The sequence below is a fragment of the Arvicola amphibius genome, chromosome 7 (assembly GCF_903992535.2).
Source record: "Arvicola amphibius chromosome 7, mArvAmp1.2, whole genome shotgun sequence".
In the NCBI taxonomy this organism is placed as follows: domain Eukaryota; kingdom Metazoa; phylum Chordata; class Mammalia; order Rodentia; family Cricetidae; genus Arvicola; species Arvicola amphibius.
This window is the reverse complement of record NC_052053.1, coordinates 106543149-106561245: the sequence shown is the minus strand read 5'-3', so window position 1 is coordinate 106561245 and position 18097 is coordinate 106543149. Positions and strand designations below refer to the sequence as shown.

Genomic DNA, 18097 nt, shown 5'->3' with positions numbered 1-18097 from the left:
TTTCCTGAGGGAATAGCCTTAGAGTAATCTGGCATAGTTTTACTTTGTGCAACGTTTTATTTTCATATAAGGTACATACATTAATGTGGATAAGCCATAAGTGTACAGCGTGAGGAATTTTTACGAGACATAAACAGCACTCAAATGACAAGCTTGAAAAGTTTCAGCAACCCAGAGTCCTCCTTCATGGTCCCTGCTCTATGCACTCTCTGAAGATAGCTTTACTTCTTCATATTGTTTTATTTAAATCCAATCATATTAATATGTAGCCTTCATTCAGTATCACTTTAGAAGGTGGATCCATAATTTTCATATGAATATTGCTTGTTAATTTTCAATTTTATTTCTGAATAGCAGGGCTTGTAAGACAGCCTATTATTTTCAAATGAAGCTTTATGGGGCATATCTAAACTTGTTCCTTTATGATATCAGTTAGCCTTGTGTATTCTCCAATTTGGGTCTTTATAATTCCCAATAATCTTGAGTACCTCTGAATATGTATAGCATACAGGCATGCATGTGTGGCGTGTGTGTGTGTTTCCTGCACAAAGTCACTGGCCATTTTCCTTTGGAGTTCTGTGTCTTTTTAGTGGTTTACTAGCTAGTCACTTATACATGGTAAATCTTAAAATGATAAACTGGCTGTGCAGTGGTGGCGCATGCCTTTAATCCCAGCACTTGGGAGGCAGAGGCAGGCAGATCTCTGTGAGTTTGAGGCCAGCCTGGTCTACAGAATAAGTTCCAGGACAGGCTCCAAGGCTACAGAGAAACCCTGTCTCGAAAAACCAAAGGCGTGTGGGGGAGAAGATAAGCTGGATTTTTTTTCTTTTCTTCCCCTCTCCATTCCCTTCTGTGTATCAAAAAAGAGCAAGGTAAAGGTAAATTTTAGTGTGATAAGATTAAAAATTTGTGGGTAGAGGGCTGTAAAGCAGTGCTATCCACTTTAGAAACGATGAGAATACATGTTAGGTCCAGTAGAGTAGCCACCGGCCTCATGTGGTGATTGAGAACATGAAAGCATGGCTATTGTATGTATGTATGTATGTATGTATGTATGTATGTATGTATGTATGTATGTATGTATTTAACTGAGGAACAGTTTTTGTTTGTTTGTTTGTTTGTTTTGGTTTGTTTTTTGGTTTTTCGAGACAGGGTTTCTCTGTAGCTTTGGAGCCTGTCTTGGAACTAGCTCTTGTAGACCAGTCTGGCCTCAAACTCACAGGGATCCGTCTGCCTCTGTCTCCCAAGTGCTGGGATTAAAGGCTTGTGCCACCACTGCCCGGCTTCGAGGAACAGTCTTAACATTTATTTTATATGTACGTGTGTTTTGCCTCCATGTCTGTGCACCGCATGTATGCAATGCCTGTAGTGGCCAGAAGATGGCATCAGATCTCCTGGAACTGGAGTTTCAAAGGGTCTTCTATGTGGGTGCTGGGAATTGAACCTGAGTCCTCTGGAAAAGCAGTCAGCACTTGTAACCACTGAGGGGTCTCTCTAGTCCCTTTAGTCAATTTTAATTAATTTAAAGTAGTCATACGGGGTCAGTTGCCAAAAACTTAAGCAGTATTGGTTTTATAGATGGGTCAGCCATATAAGAAGCAGCTGGCTAAAGGGGGAAGCTGAGATATCGAGGGGGGGCAGGTGTCTCCCCAAATGTCCTGGGACCATCCAGAGACTGACCACGGGGTTTTGGCTGCCTAAGCTATTTTCTCCTCCCTCTTACTGTGCCTGGCGGTATCGCCACCACTGGTCTTGCCTTTCCACATGATTCCATTCCCCTTGTTCTGTCCTTCAGCCTTTCTAGTTCTCCATGCTCAGTGGGATGAATATTTTCCAAATGCCTTTGAGGAGGCTAAATTGAGTTTTTGGCTCAGAACATTACGAAGTCCTCTTCCCTCGAGAGGAAGCACATTTTACCATAAAGAGCCTGACAGGTTTACCAGCTTTATTACACAATGTCACCTGAAGTTATCACGAGGTTTATGGTGCTGCTGGCCTTCTCGGAAGGCTCCCAGACACGCAGAGACAGGCCCTGAGCTGTCACATCGGAGTCACACCATCTCCTCACTGTAGGCGAGGTGCGAGAGTAAAATCATGGATGCTTGTGAAGGGTGGTGGTGGCTGGTGGAGGTATTTCTACATCTCCTGAGCTCGGAGATGATGACAATGTTGTTGCTCTGAGGATCCACACCTTGAAAACCATGGCTGTGGGTAGTAAGCTAGGGATAACTGCCCTGAGACTGGGCAATCAGTCCCACTCAGGAATCCTACATGTGGGACAAAAAGGCACCAAGATGAGGGCTACTGGGGAAGGTCTGGAAACCCCCATTGCATAGCCCCAAGAAGGAGCTAGTCTGGTTCCTGTTCCTTTGGATAAACATCGCTATATGAGTTCTTCTTCTTCCATAAGCTACCCATAGAAAGTTTCTGTTGTCTGTTTCCGGAGGAACTTTAGCTAAGACGTGAGAACATTAGCCTTTCATTAGAACAATTGTCCTTCTAAAAACTAGAGCAATTATGGAAGAGCGAACTGTAACAAAAGACCTCAGAAGGCTAAAATGGAGCCAAGAAATCATCAGCAGGAGGCCCTCCTCATTCCTAGACTGGAGGAACAGAAGGAGAAAACTATCGTTAGTCCAGGCCAGGGTGACCTAGAAGAAGCTGGAACTTTAACAAGGGAAACACCATGACTTCCCACAGAAATGTCGTCCAGAGCTTCTTGGGGAGGAGGAGAAAGGATGAAGCTCTCCCTTCTTTCTGCCTCCAGTCTCAGAAGTGCCTCTCCAGCTGGGAGGCCTGGGAAAGGCTCCACTTGAGACTGAGGACAGCTGGGCCCTGTGGATGAAGAAGTCACAGATTTAAGAATGGGCCAAGGATCAGCGCAATTCCACTGTTGAGTTCTCTCTCTCTTCTTTGCCTACTTGTAACTGAGGGTAAGATAGGGGGTACATATAATATAATTCCTAATCATGTGTTATCATGAATAAGAACTGACTTAAACGAGTTTTTATTAACTATTTCAACATAAGGTACAGCATAGAAAATTGCAGTTGACTGTAAGAACTAAGTTTTTATAGTTCTCAGTTTCAGAAGTGTTTTTCTAGTGTCCCTCTCTTTTTTATAGAAAATAATTTATTTCATACATTATATTCTGATCAGTTTCCCTTCCCTCATCTCCTCCCATATCCTCCATGCCTTCCCACCCTTCCAATTCCATGAAGTCTCTCTTTAGAAAACAACCAACAACCAAACAAAAAATAACAAAGAAAAAATCACAAAAATTGATAAAATAGATATACATGTAGACAGGCAAACACACACACACCATAAAAACACAAATTTGGAAACCATAATATATAAGCAAAAGACCAGTAAGGTCAAAATGCCCAAACAAAGCCATATAAGACAGAAAGTATACAAATTACCACTGAATTTGTTTGGTCCTGGCCATCAACTACCGGGCAAGGGGTCTGCCCTTAAATGCGGTTTGTGTCCCCAGTGAGACCCTATGGGAGAAAACCAATTTTCCCTTGCAAGCTGGTGTCAAATAGAGAGTTTCTTGGTTAGAGATGGGAGGTCACGTCCACTTCTCCGTCTCATTCCTGGAGCTCGGCTTGGCTTGGACCTGTGCAGGGCCTGTCCATGCTGCCACAGTCCCTGAGAGTCCGTGTTTTCTTCAGTCCCCTTGTGTCTGGAAGACACTGTTTCCTTGGTGTCACCCATCCCCTCTGGCTCTAACAATCTTTCTGCTTCCTCTTTCCCAAAGCTTCCTGGGCCCTGAGGGGAGGGGTTTCAGAGAGGACAGCCCATTCTGGACAGAGTGTTCCAAGGTCTCTCACTCTCTTGTCCAGTTGTGGGTCTTTGCATTATTTTCTATCAACTGTAGGAGGAGGATAATGGCTGGGCGAGACACTGATCTGTAGGTATAGGACTCATTTATTGCTTTGTTCCTTTAACAGTATAACATTAGTCATTAGGAGTCATTTTATTGCTATGCGCCTTTAGCGGAATAACAGTTTGGTTTTCCTTTGGACTCTGGCCTATCTAGTTTCAAGCTCATGGCCACCTGAGCAGTTTCAGGCATGGGTTTCATCTCATGGTGTGGGCCTTAAATCCAATCAGACAGTGGTTGGTCACTCTGACAATGTTTATGCCAACATTGCACCAGCATAGCCTGCGGGCAGGCCATCACTAGAGACAGAGGGGTTTGTAGCTGGGTAGCGCTTGCATTTCTTTTCCCTTTGGTAGCATGCAGAGCATCCTCCAGATCTGTGAACATTAATCAGTAGACGTGAAGGTTCTCCTTAGACAGCAGCTTGACTTCCCTGTGTTCAATGAGACTTGTAAGTGTTGTGTCTTCGGCCGTAGGCCCTTATCATCAGTTTGTGGACGGCAGCCAATAGCCTGTGGCAACTCTCTATTGAGGATATTGCACTCACGTCTGAGTAAGCCTTGGTTTCTGCTGCTCTTTATGAAACCCAGGCCCTTGCTTTCAGGTGTGTCCTACTTCTTCCGAGAGCATGCCTTTCTCTCTTTTTTTTTTATTTTTTAAACTAATTTAATATATTTAAAAATTTCCATCTCCTCCCCTCCTCCTCCCCCTTCCCTCCCTTCCCCTCCACCCATACCCCCCCTCCCTCCCTCTCCAGGCCAAGGAGCCATCGGGGTTCCCTACTCTATGTTAAGACCAAGGTCCTCCCAACTCCCCCCAGGTCCAGGAAGGTGATCAACCAAGCTGAGAAGGCTCCCACAGAGCCCGTCCATGCAGAAGAATCAAAGCTCAGCGCCTTTGTCCTTGGCTTCTCAGTCAGCCTCCACCGACGGCCACATTCAGAGAGTCCGGTTTGGTCTCATGTTCCATCAGTCCCAATCCAACTGGAGTTGGTGATCTCCCGTTAGTTCTGTCCCACCGTCTCCATGGGTGAACGCACCCCTCATGGTCCTGACTTTCTTTCTCATGTTCTCCCTCCTTCTGCTCCTCATCGGGACCTTGGGAGCTCAGTCCGGTGCATGCCTTTCTCTTAACCCTCACGCTTAAGTAGATTTTAAAACATCTTTATTTAACACCCAGCTCTGCTTCTCCCTCAAAAGAGTGTTCCTACATGTCTCATCTAGCACCCCAAAGCATTCTTACTACTTCTATTGTACAAGTGAGGAAACCGAGGCTCAGAGAATAAGTTATACGTGTAAGCAAAGTTGCAGGGCTGAAAATAGTAAAATGGCCCAATCCCAAACCCAGGCTCGGCATAAAACCGTAACTGCTGTGAAATACCAGGCTGTTACATGGCAACACGTGTAAGGCGATAAACGTTCACATTCTCTGTTGGTGTCTTATTCCCTCCCTGAGGTAAAACCTTGTAACCAGAGACTGGAGATGTTATTTTGAAACATCAGCAACATGCCCCATGATGCCTTTGTCTCCCACCCTCCTCATAGTGACAAGTCTATTCTCGATGGCTCCAAGTGTTCCTAATTAATAGTCGGTGATTGTTGGGTGATGTGGAGTCTTTGTAAGATAATTCTAGGAGAGGATCGGTTGTTTAAAAATAATAGGGAGAAAGTAAAGAAATCTTTTTGGCTTTGAGTATAAGTTAAGCTAGAAAGAATGAGGGCTTTTTATTGTTTTTGAGACTGAGTCTCACAGAAAGAATTCAATACAGACATATACGAGTGTGTGCCTCTGTGTGTGTGTGTGTGTGTGTGTGTGTGTGAATATGAGATCCTCTATGCCATCATGGAAATGTTTAGGCTTCCACTGATTTCAGGTCTACAGATGGCATTTCTGATGCTAAAGAGCCATCTTGTTTCCCTTGGTTACCAATGCAACAGTGTGCAGAGATCAGTTTAAATCCTCACCACTCACAGAAAGCCATTTTCAAACACCATGCCATCTCTCTGTTATCTATATTTAGAGTTGATTGACAGAAATCTCACATCTACACACACGCGCGCGCGCATGCATGCACACACACACTTCCCTGTTTTGTCTTTTGTGCAGACTCTCCTTATATATGTGGAGATCAGCTATGCCACATGACACACCCTGTAGCACTCTTATAGAGAATGGATCCTTTTGCTTTGGGCAAGAGTCTATTCCTTTTCTTTATTGCTGAGAGCCAAGAGAGCTTGCTGAAAGCCGATTTCTTCTAGAAAATTATTTCTCTGAGCATGCCTTAACAACACGCTGTTATCTACAAGGGTAAACCTTCCCTGATAGAAAGGCTCCACGTTCAATTTATTGACTCAGTAAATTTCAAGCTCACTGCCTATGTTTCCACCTAAAAGCTTTCCACATTTATAAGACTGGAGGAGCCTTTAGAATCATCCCAGGTCGGGTTTCTTTCTGAATCTCTTCCCACAGCGAACTGTGCAATACATTAAGTCTACCCATTAGCTAGAGCAGCACTGCTTGTTCCCTTGGTCTGATGGCCAAGGGAACATTTGTGTTGTCTGGGTTCCATTTAAGATAATATTTGAGATGGACCGAGTAGATCAGAAGAGCAACGGCGTTATCCTGCTTCGGCTGAGGAAAATAGTCTGGTGTGTACGGAACAGGCTTGTCAAAAGGAAATGGGAATTCAGCAGCAATCCTCCTCTTTCAGAAACACTTCCCCTCTCCTCCACGGCCTCATCCAGCTCCAAGAATGTATTTCCCTTGAACCTTACCGTGGGGGTGGGGGGAGATGAGTGATGATAGTCCACCAGCAATTAATTAGGTGAAAACTTGTTGGAAATTTTAATTGTCAGTCTTCATTTCCTGAGATGTGAAATCTTAACTTTGCTGGTGAAGTGGGCATGTGAGTGGATCACAGCAGTACCACTGAAAGTTGAATAAAGGAATTTTTTTTTATGTAAAAAGACACCCAGAGATTTGTGTCCCCCCCCCCCGCGCCCCTTTAAAATTTCATGTTTGGTATTCATTGAATTTGATAACGACCCCGAAAACTTTTATGTATTAAAACCAAAATCTGCCAGAAGGGTCAGAATTCCACACCATTTGAATATGCATTTAGGTGTCTGAAGATCGGAGCAACCCTTAAAGGACACTGTTTGCTTTAAGGTCTTTAACATTTTTGTATTTTTAAAAGGAAATGTGTGGTGAGCAATGGTGGAGGGAGGGTGGAGGGTTGCAGATTATCAATTTTATGAATGCATCATAATTAGCTAAAATTTTTAGACATGCATGCTGTCTTCGGAAGAGTTGAGAGCCACCAGAGCGGGAAGTCCCTTCAGGGATGAACAAAAGCATGGTTGAGCGATAGTACTATCTCCACAGTAGCAGGCTCGCGGACTCTGGGTTGTGGTGACTGTGTCTCTGACTTCTATTACACTGCACTTCCATTAGTGACAGCCGCCAGTTTTTCTGTCAGGTCAGCCGACTACCCTGTTCCCGGCTTTCTTCTTGGCTACTCGGTCTTGGTTAAAAAGGGGGAGAAGGAAGAGAGACCGAAGGTGAATCGAAGCGAGTGTGCTGCAAGGGGATTCCTTCCTTCCATGGCTGGCATTGCTTGATCCCTGGGGGCGGGGGAAATACCGGCTCGGTATTCAACCCAAAACCCCTGGAGTCCTGTGAATTAGTGGCTTTGAGTAGGGAAGGCACAGAAAAGCTTTTATGGACCCTTCCCAGCTGGGGGCAGGAGAGCCCAGTCGATCAGAAGTGCCTAGTAGGTCTGCGCGAGCTCAGGACGCCCCTTGGTCCCGCCGCCTACCCGCTAGTCCGCAGAACAGAGGTCAAGTCAAAGGGCACGGCCGCTGGGTGCCCCTCCCTCTCGGCCAAGCAGTTTGCTGCTAGGCTTCTGAACGACCACCGCGGGCACTGCTCGACTGGAGGGCGGGGAGGGGGCGGGTCTGGAGGGGCGGGGAGGGGCGGGCACAGCGGGGAAGAGAGGCACTTTGGGAACTGTAGTTCTTGCTGGAGAGGATGACGAGGCTATTTCGCCTCTGTCTTCAGGACGGAGACTACAACTCCCTGAATCCTAAGGGCCCAGCCAGGGCGTCCATGCGCAGTGGATGCCACATTGTATCCTATCAGACGAGGCGTGGGTGATGTCACCTGCGAGTTGGTAACCTACGAGCGGCTTTGAAGGGAACTGTTTAACCGGATCCCATTGTACCGGGAATGCAGAGCGGCCTTTTCAGCATGCAGCAGCTGCTCAGGTGAGGGGACGCTTCGGCTCGCCCGCCCTACTCATTCATTAGCGGTATCGCACCGTGGCGCGGGGTGGGCGTGCTGGTTCCTCGCGCTGTTGGCTGCGCTCCCTCGGGCTGCTTCCCGGAGCTCCCGGGCCAGTAGGTAAATATTAAACTCGTCCTTCAGGTTGGATCTGGGTGGGAACGGGACCGAGACTGCTACGGGCTGCCAAACTAGGCTTTGGAAAATGGCTGCAGCGCGGCACGGTGCGAGGCGAGCCTGAAGGAAGGCGTCCCCTAGGATGGGGTCCCTCCCTTCTTTCTTTCCTCGGCGCTCTGTGGCAGTAGAACCGGCTGGGTATAGCTCGCCTCCCGGCCAAGGGTTCCCCGGGACCAGGGCTGCGGGAGCTGCGGCAGCGGGTGGCGTTCCTGGGCCGCTGGCTCTGTAAGATCGTGGACACTGCGGTGGCCGCGGGTCCCCCACCATCCCTGGCACCTTCGTGTCAAGCCGTACTCTTTAAAACAGAGGCAGTGACTGTAATCCAGGCAGTGTCCATGCTTACTGTGTGCCCAGAGAAGAGGGAAGCCTGGCGTTGCGGAGGCCGCGAGCCGGCGGCTGGCTGCGGCGCGGGGAGATACGCCTCCCGGGGACCCGACCGGGTTCCCCGCGTCCTGCTTTGGAGGGCGCATCTCAGTCTTGGCTTTGCCGAATCGAGCCCTGCAAAGGGCACCTGGGCGGGGGCTTAAACGCCCTCCTTAGAACCCTAGGGGTGACGGGGTGGCGGATAACCTAATGATAAGGTTCGCTGTGGGGGCAGGAGGCAGGATAATCGGGTTTATCCAACTGGTGCCCTAAACCAGCTGTTTGTGATTGGCTTGTCTCCTGACTGGAGACTAGAGCGAGGCGAGGCCCGGTCCGACAACTCTAAAGTCCTCTGGATTTTCTCTCCCTTTTCTTCGTCAGCTTCATTCGTTCGTTTACTCATACATTCATCAAACCCTTCTAAGGTCTTTTGCACGTTGCTTACAGGCAAGGTTTGAGGCGTTGTGTCCCCTCCCCGTAACATGTTTTACTGTGCTGAGGAATAGATTTTTTGCTCTCCAGTCCCTCTCTCCCACCTTCAACCTCCATAGAGCATCCATAGCAAATGCTGCCCGTGAGCGTTTTGCCCCCATTGAATTGGTAGTTTCTTGAGATTCGAGCCGGACCTAGTGAATTGAAGCATAGTTTGCCTGCAAGACGAATCCGGTTGCCATGGCGACTTTTGCCTTCGGAATCTTAACAGCTCACACTGGTGTTTCAATTCGTTGTGGCTCTGCGGGCAGCTGGGAGGGCGTGGCCGGGGGTGTGGTCAAATGTTTGCCCTAGGCCCAGCTGCTCCCTCTTCCTCACCCTCTGGCATCTCTGGGACACCCCCCTATTCTCTCCTACATAACTTGGACACCATTCTTGGACCCCCTTTTCCTCCGTCGTGCCGATACACCATCTCAAAAGAAATTGTCTGGGGCTTTTGTCTTAAGGCAAACTAAATTTGGAAGATGTCTTTCCTCCATCAAGTGAACTGTATCTTTCCACCATTATCATAGTTAATAGTGTTGGAGGTAGTTTTCCTAACAAGGTCACTCTGTCCAGGCCTACACAGCTCCTTGGTCAGAAATTAGTCTGAGGTGCCATTACCTGAAAATGACAGGACAATTAATAACTGAAGTTGAAGTGTGGGAACACAGTTGTCGCAATAATTTTCATAAAATCTAAACGCCAGCTGTTGAAGATTTTTAAAAGTGAAGCTCTGGATGCTGAAGCTAGGAGCCCTAAGTCCTGTGCCAGCTCTCTGTGTGCTACCCTGCCATGGGTTAACCCATTACCTCTGGGGGCACCTGCCCTCTCATTGATAGTGTGGACAGGCAAGTTCAAAGAATTCCTAACTTTGATTCTACGTTTAAAGTCTTGCAATTCTGAAAATGACCCCTCCTCCAAATAACACAAGGTGTAAACCTGGCTCTGACATTGTAGCTTTGTTTGTGTTGCTGACCCCCAAAACCAAGATCCTTGGGTAATGTTAAAAACGGACAAGGCAGCTATAAGTATTATTTTTAAATTTATGATATACTCGATACTACTATTATCTTAAGCATCTGGACTTTTATGTACATAGTCACAATTAGTTGTGTAGATTTTGTGGTTTGTGACTCTTATGAAGGCAATTAAATTCTAAGATGTTTGTTTCCCATCATCTGCTTGCACTTTATTCCAAGTGCATTCTCTCTCAGGAATGGGGGATGGTGTATACAGGAGTGTCTATGCAAGTGCATTCATGTGCGGGGTAATGCGTGGGCTGTTGTGCCACGTGGTTAACACTCAACACCTTGTCTTAAGTAGGTGGTTACATCCCTGTGAGAAAGCACCAGCAGAGGTTATCAGTCTTTTATTTTTATGTATATATGTATGTATTTTTTGTATTTGTCCTAAGAACTATCATAATGGGAAAATGCCCTTCATTTATTAGCATATTCATCTTTGCTTCTCTGTGCTAAGCTTTTTGAAGGCAGGCTCTTTGTCTTCTCAGTCTTTCCAGAATGTGGAACAGGTCTTCTAATAAGCGTTTGTTAAATGAATACTAAGGAGGATTGGTAATCCAGGGTCTGTATTCTGTCTCCTGATAGTTATATAACTTGTAATAATTCCCCTGCTGGTTTTTGTCAACATATCTTGCTACAGTTCTTTTCCATGAGTGTAAAAATGATATATTTTGTTACTTTATAATTGCTTTTGGAATCCACTCACCTACATAGGCTATTGGTTTTCTTGTTATAATTTCTTGGTACCCTAAACTAGATACTTTTATGAGTTGTACTCTCCCTCTCCTTGGCCCAGATAATTTTCCCAGAAGGTGTATGGCGGGAAGCTGAGGAGAAAACCGAAGGCAAAGATAGCTAGAGGCTTTTGTCAGTTCTCAGTGGCTCCTGGGGTTGCTGGGAGACAACAGTCTTGTCACCTGGGGCAGAGTTGTTCTAGAAACAGGGTCTGTTCCAGGTCCTTCCGAGGAGAGGACATCTGTCTGGTGTCGGTGAAGGTGTTGTGATGCAGTGGGCAAATCCTGTGGGTCTAAAGTGTGTACCATCTTGAGCAGAGGAATAGAGCGGCATGGTGTGTCAGTCACATCCCCGAGTGGAATTTGAATCCCCTCTCTCTGTCCTTGGCAGATAGTTTTGAGTTTTGAGAATGTGCTTGTGGATGGTTTTATTTGAGCTACTTTGTTTAAAAAGCTCCCTTTAGTGTTGGCAATATGGTTCTCAGGACAAACAGGTGTTTAAAAACAAAACACAGTTAAGACTGAAACAGTTTCATTTTGTAAATATTTAGAGTATAGCTTTGGCTTGAGACTCTTAGGTTCTTCTGTGAAAACACTTCAAAGTTATAGCAACATCAGAGGGAACAGGCCTTTCCCACAAAGCTCAGTACCACTGAGTTTCAGGTGTTTGGTTCAGAAAATGATCCACAGAGCTTGTCACTGGGGTGGGAATCTTTCCTAGCAACCTATAGTCGTGTGCTTCCAAGTCTTAAGTCTCTATTCTAATAGTTCAGGAAACAAACCAAAACAAAACTTTGCCAATTTTGGTTGCCAAACTCATTTTCTCTACAGGCACTTCACTTGAAAAGTGTCCCTTTCCCCTGCCCCTCTTTGGCCAAGGTTGATAATTGCCGTCACTTGTTCTGGTGCTAACTCGGCAGTGCAAGAAAGCTTCCCAGTTAGTATCTAAGTTAATACTCACAGCATCCTTTTTTTAGGCGCTCAAAGGATTGCATAGGTACCATTTCAGTGGTCCTTTGTTTCTGTTTGAGACTTATAAGTCTGTTGGCAGAATGCCTAGGGCAGGCTGAGGTGAGATGGCTCTATCGATTTTAAAGTTACCTAGTGAGTGCACTGTCTTCTATGTATATTGACGGAGAGACCCCGTCCTCAGCTCATTAGCATCCCCATTGAAAGGAGGACAGATGAAGATGAGATGGCAGCTGATCTCAGTGACCTATATTCCACCTTGCAGATGGCAGAGAAAGATATTGTCCGCTTTTTAGTTTCTGGGATCCTTCCCGCTGTCTCAGGAGCAGAGAACAGAGCATCAATTAGAGGGTTTGCTTTCATAGTGTAAGAATGGATTGAGTTTGTTGAATCCTCAGAGCATAGCAACAAGGGTCCTGTCCACCCCTCACCTGTGCCCGCAGGTTTGATACAGAGTCTCATGGATCCCAGGTTGTCTTCTACAGTGGAGGGCAGGCTTGAGGTTTTGATTCTCTTGCCTGTCTCCCAAGTGCTTTGCTAGAGGCCTGCGCTTCTCCAGTTGGTTTCTGCCTGGTTCAGCCAGGTCTGAACAAGGCCTTTGCGCATGCCTGAGAGGCCCCTTGTCAGCTGAGCTACAACGTTCAATGCCACATTTAGCATTTGAATGATAAAGCTTTTGAGTTTCCTTTTTTTTGCTGTATTTCATAAAAACATGTATATTTCATGTAGACAGTATCTGAAAAAAGGAAATATTTTTATATTCTACATTTAAATATTTTTTTGGAGATTGTCCAGTTTTAGATCCTATTTGTGAGGATCATTTTTCACTGGATTGAGTTCTTCATCTGGGAGCAGGCTTTTCACCTAGTAAAGGGCAACAGAGGCCTACTTCAACAGTTAAGAGGCCCCCAACATCTCTGTTTCCTTCCCTTTTAAGGTAAACTTTGAAAGCTCTTTTAACAAAAAAATAATAAAAACTTGAGCAGTAGTTAAGCATGCAATCTGATATTTAACATCCTTAGGCATTAAAATAACCCTTTCCTGCTCCCCCTGCCTCAAAAGAGAGACTCATTATAATGTAGCAAATTCAGAGCCAAGTAAACAGCTGTAGTTCTTAAACCACAGCTACCATTGTGAATTAAATGTGGAAAACGAGGGAAGTTTGCTTCACTTCCAGTGTAGTTGGTGTGACTTCCTGACGTTCTCTCTTGGCATTGAACTCAGTATTGTGCAACATTGACGATATTTGATGTAGACAATTGACTAAAGAGAAACTTGGCAGTTTAGGGGAAGAATGGGAAAGCTGCACTGTAATGCAGAGATTTTTCAGGAAGAGAAAATGCAAGCATGAAGCCTGTTTGCCATTAGGCTACTGAAACATAATACTCCTTTGCCAGACTTGGGAAGCTCCCCTGCCATCCGTCTTGCTGTGTTTCCTAAGTACGCCATTCACCTTTAGCAAGAACCTGAGCTCACTCCTTCTATAAACTGCCCTAGGTTTGGTGTTGAAAGTTGCTTGTATTCCTGCCAGGCATACAATTAGGGTCACCTATTAAGCTGGTGTTTGTCCCTTTCACTTCAGAAGAAAATACTTGCAGTGCAAATGGCAACAACTGCCTGTCTGATGGGCGCTTGGAATTTAAACTTCCAAAAGTAGATTGCCCAGGTCTTAGCTTTGAGCTTTGCTGGGGGGAAGCAGAGGCCCATCTTTTGTATTTTAAAGATAGGCTCTTATTAAAGTCTAGCTGTATGCTAGGCTTTTGTCGTTAGAGAGGTCAGGCCAGGTCTAGAATATGGTTAGATTTACCTTAGTTTTGAGCTGTGCACCTGTAACTCTAGTCATGGTGTGTGTGTGTGTGTGTGTGTGTGTGTGTGTGTGTGTGTGTGTATGTGTATGCTCACACTTTTGGCTACAAAGGAGACTAAGACTACACAGTACATCACAGCTCTTCACAGCACAGCCATCACTGGCAGGGGCAAAACAAAAGGAAGTGTCATATTCTAAAATGAACTGACAGCATTTAGTTTCTACAGACCCTATAGAAACTAGAGGCAAGGGTTGCCAGTGGTTTGCCAAGGAATTATGTTAGTTGTCCTCTTGCACAAATTGGGTCAGAACTAGAGACAGCTCATTAAAAGTTTGCCAAGGGCCGCAGTCTGTATTTTTCCTTTCCCAGAGAATGACCAGGTATTAACAGTATGCTTTGGTGCCGCTTCTAGGCTTTCCCTTCCCCCTGAATTCCCTGGGCCTGTAGAAGTTGCCCACCACACCCTGTTGTCCCATAAAGCTCCTGCAGACCTGTACAAGAGAGGAACTGTGCTTAGTGGCATTTACCAGGTGAGCTAGGCTGTCCCTGTGTGCCTAGACTTGACACAGCTAAGCAGTGAATTAGACACGCTGCAGCTTTGCCATGGGAAGGGCCCTCCTGGATCCCGAGAACTTACTACAAACTGTCGTTGAGAAATATTTTTTTAAAAGACTGGACCGGTGAGGTGGCTCAGTGGGTAAAGTGCTTGCCAGAAAGCCTGAAGCCCTGAGTTCCATCCCTGGACACAGAGAAAGGCGGATATAGAGAATGCCATAAAAGAGTGATCTGTTCATGTTCAAGGCCAGCATTTAGACTTTAAAAAAAAAAAGACATTGGATTAATGGCTATAATTAATTCAGGATTAGTGGCTTTTGATTCTGGATGATGGTGCCAAAAAAATTGGACAATAATTTATGTTTTATTCCCCCATCCTGTTTTGTATGTGGCAATCTTATTTGTACCAGAGTGCTCCCCACATTGCTTAGCACTCAGTGGTAAGTGAACTAAAAGTCAGGAAGGATGAAGAATAAATAATGCTTGAAATTGAAGCCAATGACTGAGGCTGACTGTAGAGTGTTCTTTGAGGATTAAACGGACAGGCCTGCTTTTATCCTTTTGTACTTTTAATAAGAACCAATGAATTTGTTTATGTGTGCCTGCATGTGTTGATGTGCACCACGCACATATAGATGCCTCTGGAATTCAGAGGGCGTCAGATCCCCCGGGACTGGAGTTACAGATGGTAGGGAACTGTCATGTGGGTGCTGGGTCCTCTGCAAGAGCAACAAGTGTTCTTAACTGCTGAGCCATCTCTACAGCCCCGTTTTTGTGTTTTTGAAATGAAGAATAAAGACTAGATTGAACTAGAAAAACTGTGACCCAGTTAAGGCTTCAGATTCTGAGTAGGTAACACTTGTAACTATAGAACTCCAGGTCTGTGGAACTGCTTTGCCTGGGACATTTTCTGTCAAGGGCTGATTGAAAGTTAAAATCAGGCTATCTGTCTGTCTGTCTGTCTGTCATATATCTATGTCTGTACATATCCATCCATCCATCCATCCATCCATCCATCCATCCATCCATCCATTTTCCTCTTGGGCCACAACTACCCTATTCTGAGGGCCATGGGGCTGCCTTCACATGGCCTGGCTCAGTATCAGGGGAGCCACGGTCTCTGATCTTTTGAGAAAGTCATCCTCCCAAACCCTGAGTCTTGCAGCCCAGAACAGGGGGCTGAGTGGCCTCTGGGAGCACAGCTCACATTGCAGCTCTCCCACTAGTGCCCAGGTTGTTTTTCTGCTGGAGCAAGACGAGGGAAGTAGGTGGAGGGAGGATCAGGAGTTATTGGATTCCACTTATCTTATCACTGGTTTCCCTCTGGATTGCCTTTATTTACACTGTGTTCTTGGGCCAGGAATTCCTCTAACAGAGAGCAGCACACACATTCTCAGGGATATGCTGCCTTCCTGGAGATGCACACACTCAGGGACAGACAAACCAGGGCACCCAACAGAGAGTATGCAATGCACATACTCAGGATCGATCTAAAGGGGCCAAAGGAAACAGATAACTATAAGTAGGTTTAAATTTAACATCTATATATGGCTTATATTTGTTTGGCAGGAATTCAGCATGAATGTTTGATACCTTGAATGGAATCTTTTTACCTTCCTTGTGCTTTGCTGTCGCACAAAGTTAAAAAAAAAAGCCAACTGGTGTGGCATTCAGATTTGGGTGATCCCAGTGATTCCTTTACACTTCTTGGGCCTCCTTTTCCTCATTTGTACAACAGCATGTTCACATGGAACCCTCCTGGGAGGAAATTATACGCTGTTAGGAGTGGAGTGTCAGCAGAACAGTAATGACCTAATTTCTATGGCACTGTGTAATATTGGTTTAATAACATCTGTTGGGCTTGCCTGTTCAGTTTCCCATCCTGCCTTTTGCCCTGGGACATGGACCTGAGATCCTATCCTGTTAACATGCTGGACAGAGCCCACTCCTCTGGGGCGAATGCCAAGCTCTTAACCACAGGAAATTCCTTGGGCTATAAAGGATGAGGCTAGGCAGTGTCTTTGGGTGATAGTCCATTCTGTTTAAATTGGTACTCTCTTTAAGCGAGAGTAAGACCAGCAGTACTTCATGGGCTAATGCTGCCTGTGAACGTTTTAGCCAGAAATGTTTTTCCGCCTTCTGCAGGGGGTTGCTTCCTGTGTCCCAAGCTGGCCTGAGATGCCTATGTAGACAAGTATGGCTTTGAGTTTCATCCTTTCTCTACCTCAGAAATCCTGGATTACTGAGGTATCCTACCTCTCCTGCTTGACACAGTCCTGGGGATCAAATGCATGGCTTTGTGCATGCTAGGCAAGCACTCTGTCAACGAGGCTGCATTCCCAGCCCAGCAGAGCTCTTCGGCACGGAAGGGCTTGAGCATCTATTCTCTGATCATCACAGATCTCACCATGCGCTCATGTCTCTGCATGGCCATTTACCATCAGTGATATCTCTTTACTTCTTTGGCCTTGATAATGTTAAACGTGTAACTCTTTAAAAGTGTCTTTACATTGTTTATAGCGTGTGTGTGTTCTGGTTTGTCACCTGTTGCCGTGATAAACATCATGACCAAAACAACTTGGGGAAGAAAGGGTTTGTTTCGTCTTCTAATTCCATGCCATAGTGTGTCTTTGAGGGAAGTCAGGCAGGAACTGAAGACAGGCACTGGAGCAGAAACCATGGGGAATTCTGCTTCCTGGTTTGCCCTCTCCTGCTAGTGCTCAGCCTGCTTTCTATCAAACCTAGACCACCTGGCTAGAGGAGGCGCTGCACACGGCGGGCTGGCGGGCTGGGCTGCCTACATCAGTTATCAACCAAGAAAATGCCCCCATAGACATGTTCACAAGCCCATGTCACCGAGATTCGAGACTCTAATCCCCTAATCAAGAGTCCCTCTCTAACTCCGGGCTGTGTCAAGTTGGCATCTGAAGCTAACTGGAGAGGGATCTGGGGGAGAAAGGAGAGAACGAACTTGAATGCAAACTCCATCATGTGAATGTGTACACGTGGCGGTCAGAGGACAATTTTTGAGAGTCCTCTTCTTCCATCTCGTGAGTCCTGGGGCCTGAAAGCAGGCCGTCAGTCTTAGTGGCAGGTAGCACTTACCTGCAAACTATCTTGGTGGCAGACAGCTCTTAGCTGTGGAGCCATCTCACTGGCACTGAGGTGAGTTTCTTCAAAGGTTTATCCTGTAGTACTCTGGCAATGGTCCTGTCTTCTTCTCTGATCCCTTGTTTCTTAGCCTAAGCACAGCTGAAGACTGGCCTGGACAATGCGGTTGCAGGGAGGTCTGCTCTGTGCTCTGCTCAGCAGCACCCCTGCCATGTATCCAGCACTTGCCCACGGCACCCTTCTCCACTGTTGCAGCACAGTCCCAAATGTCTTTGGACATGGCCGGCCAAGTACCTCCTAGAGGATAAGCTTGCCCTTGTGGAGCAAGAGTTACCAGATTTTAGATGGTCCAAGAGCTTTCAACTTTGAAACAGGCTTTCATGTTTAGGGATAAATTGATTTCATTTGGGAATGGAGCTGCCCCTGCTGGTTTTATTTATTTGGGCAGTTGGTTAAACTCAAGTAAAGGTCAGTGGATTAGCCCCATTGGGGTCATTTCTCCATTCTTCCATGACCACAGCCTGGGAAACCAGCCACATTTTAAGGCTATGTCCTTAAGCACAACAGGGGACCCTGTGAGACACTGGTGCGGTGTCAGGGGAAGCCCACCAGAGCCAGTTAGTCAACGGCTTTGAAGCCCATGGCCTGGGTTTGTAGGTCAGTCACATTATCTCTGGGTAAGGAAGATAAGGCTTTGTGGAAAGGAGAAGC

The 18097-nt window shown here is 46.1% G+C and overlaps 1 protein-coding gene and 1 long non-coding RNA gene across 3 annotated transcripts in view; one reads left to right on the top strand and one right to left on the bottom strand.

Annotated features, from left to right (window-relative positions):
* Nucleotides 1-7054: 7054 nt before the first annotated feature.
* Nucleotides 7055-7825, bottom strand: LOC119819971. Its single transcript, XR_005286308.1, has 2 exons — nucleotides 7710-7825; nucleotides 7055-7415 (listed from the first exon to the last, which is right to left on the bottom strand). It is a non-coding gene; the product is annotated as an uncharacterized LOC119819971 (long non-coding RNA).
* Nucleotides 7826-8041: 216 nt separating this feature from the next.
* Daam1 (dishevelled associated activator of morphogenesis 1) overlaps nucleotides 8042-18097 on the top strand; it is a 162213-nt gene continuing 152157 nt past the window's right edge. The window contains exon 1 of one of the 2 annotated variants that reach the window (XM_038336157.1): nucleotides 8042-8157. The gene's annotated coding sequence lies outside the window, so the exon portion shown is untranslated. Of the gene's footprint in view, nucleotides 8294-18097 lie in introns of both variants that reach the window. The other variant, XM_038336158.1, reaches the window with a different exon arrangement.